General features: G+C 39.5%; 1 protein-coding gene across 2 annotated transcripts in view; it reads right to left on the reverse strand.

Annotated features, from left to right (window-relative positions):
* Positions 1-8886, reverse strand: part of Cdk6 (cyclin-dependent kinase 6) — a gene marked incomplete in the record, with an annotated part of 205979 nt that overhangs the window by 89334 nt on the left and 107759 nt on the right.

Genomic DNA, 8886 nt, shown 5'->3' on the forward strand with positions numbered 1-8886 from the left:
GCGCTCCCTGCTGCTTTGTGAACATGCTCTGCCTTTTCCTGACTGTAGAGCACAATTTTCCCCGTTAGCTAGCCAGGCAACCTCCTCATCCTTAAGGACCCCGCTTGGAAATCAGCTCACTATCCCACATCTAAAAATGTTTGCCTCCTAGACTGACCAGGATTTACTTGGCTGGGAAAGATAAGTATAAACAGTTTTGGATTTTTACATATGCATATTCTCACACACACCACACACACACACACACAAATATGCATATGGGGATTTACATATATACATGTATTTACATATATACATATTTTTCATAAATGCATATAAAAATAACTAATATTACTTTGAAAAATATATACATAACTAAGTAATATAAATGACATAAACATTAAAGAATTAATATCTCTTAAAAGTTGGTTAAACCAGGTTTGTCTTGCTCTCATCACTTTTAAAAAGCTTCTGACATATACCTGACATATACATAACACTTTTATCAGCTTCTGACATATCTAGCTGAATTTGTATGTGAAGATGTCAACTGTAAATTACTCACAGATTTGCTCACACTCAAAAAGTGTCTGCTAGCTGGGTATGATGGCATATGCCTGTAAGCCCAGCACTCAGGAGCCTGAGGCATGAGGATTGTCGTGAGTTTGAGGCCAGCCTGGGTTACAAAGTGAGCTCAAGGCTTTCCTGAACTACATAGTGAGACCCCTATCTCAAAAAACCAAAAAACAAAAAAAAATGTCTGCTGATAATTATTAAAGAACCTAGGGAATAGTAGTTCTGGCAGGTGAGGTTAAGGTTCATTCTTAGCCTAATCAACATGAAATTCAGCTTTCAACCTATTTGGAGCAACTATGGAAAAAATGCACCATACTTCATAAAATATTTTAATAGAGATCATACACCCATACCTCTAGAAGGAACCAACAGTGTAAGTTTCTACCTACACAGTGGCCCTGTGCTGGGGGAGTGTACCAGATCAATGAAGAGCCTGTCACTGATTCTCTGAGGGGCCATTCCTCTTTCCATGGCTAATGTAACCTGACCTTATATGGGTAGCACTGTGATTATTTACAGGATGGCTGAGCTATGTACGCACAGGCGTGTAACCCAGTTCTGTGTGAAAAAACCCGAGTGGAAGTCTGAAGAGAGATTTGGAAATGGTTGTCTTCCTTGATCAAAGAGGCAATGAAATGCTTCTTACTCGTTGCTTAGAACACTGTGTATGAGGATGTTACCCTTGAAGCTGAAGTGCCTCTCTGGAGCTTGTGAGGGAAGACATAAGACATAATCAACTCGCGAGGAGGGGCGGAATGAAATTTTCCCAATGTTTGGTTATGGGATTACAAGATGGCACCACCAAGCAATTTTACATCGATTACAAAACTACCCATTTCCAGATTTCTTATGTTAGATTAAAACATTCCCACTACTTATAACATTTTGGATTGACAATTCTGTATTTCTGCGGTCAAACAAATGCTGAAACAAATACATCAGAAGAAAACTTGAGGATTCCAGTTTTGACGATTACTTGTAATGAAGTTAAGGAAGGAAAAGCTAGGTAGCGTCCTTTTGCTCACGATGCTATTTTTGTTGCCAAGGGACAGCTGATGATTTTGAGCGGGGAAAGGGCTGAGGGCTGACATTTACAGGGGATCCTGCGCACAGCAGTGAGGTCGGTGACACGGATGCCTCTGCAAAGTGATGAATGTTACAGCCAGAGACACAGTGGAGAAAGGGCTGAAGTCCGAGCATTTATGAAGCTCTATCAGCAGGCAAGAGGAGCACAAAGGGCCGGCAAGGCGGCGTCCAGAGCACTCGGAAGGGATGAAGCGGAGGGCTCCCTTACACCCTCTTAAGAGGAGAGCAGAGGTATGAAATGAAACCCTTTAGGAGAAAAACGGGACATTATCTATTACATTCTACAATGGGCTGCTCCCTCTTGCTCCTTTGCCCTGACAATGCCATTTCTTCAAACTCATCCTGCAAAAATATTAGTATTGTTTTGTTTTTGTTTTTTTCCGGTGCCGGGAATTGAACTCATGACCTTGTGCTTGCCAGGCAGGCGCTGTGCCGCTGAGCTAAGTCCCCAGCCCTTAAAAATATTAGTATTTAAGCTAAAAGAATACTAAGCCAAAGACGTCTGCTGCAAGCAAAAAAAAAAAAAAAAAAGAAAAGAAAAGAAAAGAAAGAAAGAAACCACTCAAATTTTCATCCTGGGCGACCAGCTAAAAACATTATGGATATTCCACACAGCGAAGGTAAAACAATGAATAAATAAGCTGTGTTAGATACAGAAAAATGCCTCAGATAAATTAAATGGAAAAGGTAAACAAGAAACCCCCAAACATGGAAACAAAATGCCTGTGTGTAAGTGTAAATGTACACGCACTCCTTCTGAGAGTTGTATACAAATAGTAAAGAGTATGGAGTTCATTCTCCAAACTGTTGATAGAGGTGTTTTGGAGGGGAGGAAGGATTATTGGGGATTTCCCTTTTCATTTTTCTAACCTATCTGGCATGTTTCAATTTAGTAACAGTCTTAGTAATTAAAAAGAATGAAGTGGTTAAAAACACTGATTAAAGAAAAATGAGAGTTTAAGGCAGGAGGGGTGGGGCTCATAGGTACTAATGGTATAAAGGGAATGCAATAAATAAATAAATAAATAAATAAATAAATAAATAAATAAAAGAAACCAGCAGAAAATGCCACTGAATTTGGTGAACGACATTTCCTATGTTTTTTGGCTCTAAAAAACTGTTCTTTGATATCAAATTTTTAAAAATAAAGTTACAGAGTAAATAAATTCTATTTACTTCGTTCTGTATGGCAGCTGACGCTTACCTTATTTTTCCAAAATATTACAGGGCTAATAATATTTGAGAACTATAACCAAATACTGGGAACATTTGGTACCTTTAAAAACAGGAGGGCATACAGTAAACCTCAAGTGAAAAAGAAACCGATGGGGACACAAACCGAGGTGTCCTGACGTACACTAGCAGCAACACAGCACTTCAGTGGAAGAATTTTAGTCCTACATCCTAAAATCAAGAAGCTCTTATAGAAATAAAGACAGAATAATGAACATAAAGAAAAGAGAAAGGTAAGATATTATGTCTATTTGTGTAAAATTACCACACATAAGTCACTGTGTAATGTATTAGTCCACGTCTGCAATGCGTAACGAACATACTCATTGTGGGGAATTGGTATACAACAGATAGAGCACCTTGGTCCTTTTCACCCTCCCTACCCCAGATCCTCTCCCCACATGCAAAATGTCTATCTCCCTGCTTCCTCCTGCCTAACTCTTACTTTGCTCGGGGAATTGAACTCACGACCTTGTGCTTGCCAGGCAGGCGCTGTGCCGCTGAGCTAAATCCCCAGCCCTTAAAAATATTAGTATTTAAGCTAAAAGAATACTAAGCCAAAGACGTCTGCTGCAAGCAAAAAAAAAAAAAAAAAAAAAGAAACCACTCAAATTTATACTTTGTGGTAAGAGAAACCATGCGATAAAGCTTCTCCTGCTTCAAATGCACTGTTTACTCAATCTTGTCACAACCTCAAATTTGTGCCCATTTTAAACCCTTTCTTGCTAATAAAAAAGCATGATGGCCAATTCATGTTCAGGTATAAAGACATGTGAGTCTCTCTTTCCCTCGAGACTATGAACTTTTATGGCTTTTATATGCATAGCCAGTGAGAACGAGAATGTCCAGAGTATTACAGAAAGTTATTTTAGATACCATACACTATATCATAATGCTAGGGACGCTTAAAATGCTTTTTAACCTTTTAAACTGTATTTTAGATCCATACAAAGCTTCTGAAAAACTGTTCCCCTTGACAAAATATTCGATTATTTAACCAATTTGATTTTTTGAAAGAAATTATGCCTCTTTTTAATAGCTGTATTATTTTTAGAATAAGATTTGGTTTATACTTTAACTCCTTAAGAATTTCCCCCAATTTAAATAGGTACTGATAAATCAGTCATTTAATGTTAAAAGTAGTGTTAGAGCCCGATGTGATGATGTACACCTGTAATTCTAGCACTCTGGGAGATTGTGGCAGATCAAAACTTCGACCCAGCCCGGGCAACCTAGGGACTTAGTGAGACCCTGCCTCAAAAGAGAAAAAAGGGCTGGGGATGCAGCTCAGTGTGAAGGCCCTAGGTTCAGTCTGCTTTTAAATATTCATAATATATATTCAAATATATACACATTCATATACATATGCACGTAAACATATTCATAAATAAGTACAGATATATGTGAGTGAGATATGGTTAAAAATAAAGTAAATGTTTACACTGTAAAAACATATTATAATGAAAGACACAATGCCATCAACCCCTTCAAAATACTTCACCTTACTTTTTTTTTTTAAATGGAACGCTTCACAAATTTGTGTCATCCTTGCGCAGGGGCCATGCTAATCTCTGTATCATTCCAATGTTCGTGTATATGCTGCCGAAGCCAGCACTCCATCTCACTTTGAATACATTCATTCCACCATTCTCGCTCCTTTCTGAAACAGTTCTGAAGTCCTCTTTCATGAATGTGTTTTGTCCTTCTGTGTGGCTGCCTTGATATCCTGCTTCAAAATGTTCACTTTCATGATCATTTTGAACTGGGGAAGAGGCAGACACTGCACGGTGACAGTTCTGGTGAATAAGGTAGACGGGGACTCACTGTGCTGTTTCATGAACCTGCCTTTCAGGTGGACGACACTCCTTATTCACTGTATTTTTTAATCATGCTTCAAGTGACACTCAAGAAAGAGAACTTCCAGAACTGCTTCAGAAATTGGGGAGAATGATGGGATAGGTGTGCCTGAGGTGGGAGGGAGCGGTTATTTTGAGAGGGTCAATGGCAATGTGTTTTTTATGACAGCATTTATAAATTTACATGCTCACTGTATATTTCAGTCATGGCACATATATGAAACAAAAATATAAAAAATAGTTGTGATCACAATTAGAACACTCCCTGATAATACCCAATCAGCAACTAGTATGCACCTGGGTATAAGCAATAAATTTTGGCTTTCCAGAGTATAAAGTAAGTATACACACCAGATTTTAGCAATGAAAGTAACAACAAAACAAGTTTGGACATTTTTTCGATTTCTGGTGCTGAATTTCTAGATGGATGCACACAGAAGCTGCCATGGCACCTTTCAGGGAAGCTTATGTTTAGGAAAAGGCAACCTCCTCTACTCAGAAACCTCTCATTGCATCACACTTGGATCTTCTGAGAGCCGGCTACCATGGCCTGTGTGTTACCTGAAGTGCTAAAATGGATTTTTCACCATGTTACCTTTCTAAAATAGATGCACAGAGGTCAAACAAATGGGAATATTATCATGAGAGCTATTATATTACAGGCCCGTGAAAGTACACGTAAGAGAACGTGCCAGGCCATCCCAGGGCAACAGGGAGACATCAGAGGTGGGTCTGGACCTGAGTCTTGAAGGACAAGTTTGTTAGGCCGAGAGCAAAAGCCCATCTGAACAGAGGGAAAGAGTGTCTACGGCAGGGAGGCATAAGATCTAATGGCATGTCACCTCAACAAGGACAGCCAAGATCATAGGGTATATGGAGGGACTTAGGGTAGGTGGGAAGCAGGGATGGAGGGAAAGTTTAGGAATCCCTGTTGCATTCCAGAGTTCAAAGTACAAGACTTGTGGGAAGGAGGAGCCACTGACCACTGTTACTCCTCCTGTCTCCCCAAGCTTGCTGGTTTCACACAGGGATCTGTGCTGTGTGGCTGCTCTACTGCGCCCCTCGATAAGCCAGTTTTGTCTTTCCAGGAAAAAGAAAATCTGCTTTTCTAATTGCAGTCCTGATTTTTCATCCACTTCACAAAAATGGTGTTTTACAGTCAGGTAAAGAAGCGTTCATGAATATATATGAAGCCCATCACTTGAGGAGTTTGCTTTAAATTCTTGGTAGTAATTTTTTCTATCCTTTACAAAAGTTTTAGCTGTATTTTTTTCTAATCTGTTTTTTCTAAACTAGTAAAAGCTAGTTTTCTGGAACTAGGTTACAGACAGACTTTGGCCCATTTAACAAGGTCAGACTGTTTATTCTTGACAGAATTCTTTCCCACTGTAAAAAGGTACTTTTAAATGCCACATTCCAAAACTAGTGCCAGTAAGCCACTGAAGCATATTTTCCCACAAGAACTGATACCATGTGCGGTCCCTACCTCACTGAGATCACCCAGCGTTCCAGAAGGTGCAGATAGTATTTAATGCCACCATGAAACTTATCAACTGAAGTGTATCAGCCAAGTGCTCAGGAAACACTTCCACACAATTCAAAACAGCGGTGATCTTTAAGAAGTAATTAATCAAAACAAAAATGGGAAAAGGGAATGATGGTTTTAAAAATTGAAAAAAAAAATTAAGATAGTAGAACAAAATTTGTAACTTTATATTACTATCCAAACCTACAAGTAGCAGAGCTTTTTATTCCTTATTTTGGGGTTTTTATGGTTGAGCTGTTAAATTTACAGCCCCATTTTTAGGTTCTGCCAAGCCTTCAAGATAAATATATGAGCAGTGCTAAAGTAAATTCTCCTACGCTTTCCCCTTCTTTCCCTTGGATGTTTCCCTGAGACTCGAAGGTACATTATCCCTCCACAGCCAACTGTCAAGTTTAACATTCCCATTTATGAGGGATTTAAAAATCATCAGTATCCTCACAGACACTGGGTGCAAAAGTATCACTCAGCCTATGTTTCTACCCCTAGAGAAAATAAACGATGAGAGCAAAGGCAGTAAAAGGAAGGGTTCAGCTGCTCAAAAAGCATCCTTTAGGAGCAGATTTAGAAAAGCAGCAACCAAGTCAATAAAATTAAACAGAAAATCCAGGACTACAAAATAATCCTTGAGAAGTGTGACCTGAACTTTTGGAGACACCTATACAGATGAACAGAAACACGTACCTAATCTTATAAAGGACTGAAAACAAACAGAACAAACAAACAAACAAACAAACAAACCAGACATTTTAGTCCTTTCCCGAGACAGCCTGGTTCCTCCAAAGATCCTGAAAAATATTTTTCTTGAATAAAAGTGTGTCATTCCGAAAATAACAGTATACAAATTGGGAAGATGGAGGAAAGTTGATGAGCTTGAATAAGGATGAAACACATGAGGTTTATCTGAAACTCGGGGATGCCTGCCCAGACAGACAGTCAAAGTATAAATGTTACTCCCATGGAGCTGAAGTTACCATCAGGGACCCAGGCGGGGAACTGGGAAGGTTAGCTAAAGTTGCGTCTAAAAAAAAACAACCCCCTGCCCCAAAAAACCTTTAGATGCTTGTAAGTGATGATGAAAAGACAAGAAGTAACACAGATTTGGAAATTCATTCATTGATTCATTTGTGAAAGCAGGGAGTTGTGAATCAAGTTAAAAACAGTGAGACCTTTGATGGTGTTAGATGAGAAGTAATAAGTGCTTATGTGCCTAGGGGTGGTCTTTGGACTGGAAAACAGAAAAGTAGGTTGGGGATGCACAGCAAAAGACCCGGAACATTTTGTACGTCACACTACAGAGTTTGGTATTTGTTCTTCAGGCACTGGAGAATCATGAGGATTCATTCATTGATTCACCTTGTATTTCTCAAGTGCTTACCAGGTACACAAAGGCACTGTGAGAAACACTAAAATAGTGTAAAATTTTGATTGTGTGGAGTATACATGGGCAGTCCAATGTGACAGAATTTGAGCAACATATCTTGACTTAGACACTTTACACTATGAGATTACTGAAGCCCAAGGAAAATGATGCTATAGCCAACTTTCCCTTCCCTTCAAGGAGGTAGTGAGAGCTCTACAACACAAGTTCACACTTCCAAAAAATTAAAGGGGACACAAAAGTCCAAGCTATAGAAATGTTGCTTTATATTCAATTCCAAGACGGTGCCTCATAGTCCGATGAGAAATTAACATGCTTGAGTTAAACAAATTTAGGAAATAGAATTATCTCATTAAATGAAGTTCTTCAGACCAGCCTCTGACCAAGCACAGAAGGCACAGTCCCGTAAGAACATTAAAGGTAAGTAACAACACTACTCTGTCATCTTCTGGATTCCTGAGAAACCTTTGCTTGCACAACCTTAAGACACTGTTTGGTTTTCACATTTACATTTGGCTTCAGGCTTCTGAGGTTTCAATGGCACCATATGGAATGTTTATGACAGGATGTAACAAGCCAGGTGACAACCAGACCGTATCTATATCATATCTTGATAGGACATGCTGGTTGAACGTGTATGGAGGAAGCAAAACATCCAGTCCTTTCTCTGAGTAAAACATCCTCCTGAAAGTAGCACTCCAGTTAAATTCTTTTCGTCCAGAACTAATATACAACAGTGACCACTTATGAAGGAGCTAGAACAAGGTGAGCCAAATGAACGGCTTTCTTTTATAAATATGGAGAGCAGTTGTTCGATTCACTTCCCAAATAGAGCTGGCACAGGACAGGCACACGCACCTATAGCAGCTTCCTGCACAGTACAGAACTCATTCTCTTTCTGCACGGGAGAAATTCTCCCAGTGGTCATCACTGTTTGCCTTTGCTGTGGAGGCAGAGTTAACCTATCAGACGGTAATTCAAAATGTGTTTTATTACCACTGAGAATGCGCAATGGAAGATCTGGATGGGTGTTCATGTTTGTTTTGGCTCTGGCATTTTCCACGTACCCAGTCCTGGGAATCCTAAAGAAAACGTGTCCTGTTCCCAGCTCTGTGCACTGCCCCCATTGTGTTCCACTTCCCTCACTGGGGAAAGTGAAAACGAAACCAGCACAAACACCCCATTGTTAGCTGTGAAATACGTACTGGCAACTGGAGTCCTAACAAAACAGA

Source organism: Chinchilla lanigera, unplaced genomic scaffold (assembly GCF_000276665.1).
Source record: "Chinchilla lanigera isolate Chin_1 unplaced genomic scaffold, ChiLan1.0 scaffold00031, whole genome shotgun sequence".
NCBI lineage: Eukaryota > Metazoa > Chordata > Mammalia > Rodentia > Chinchillidae > Chinchilla > Chinchilla lanigera.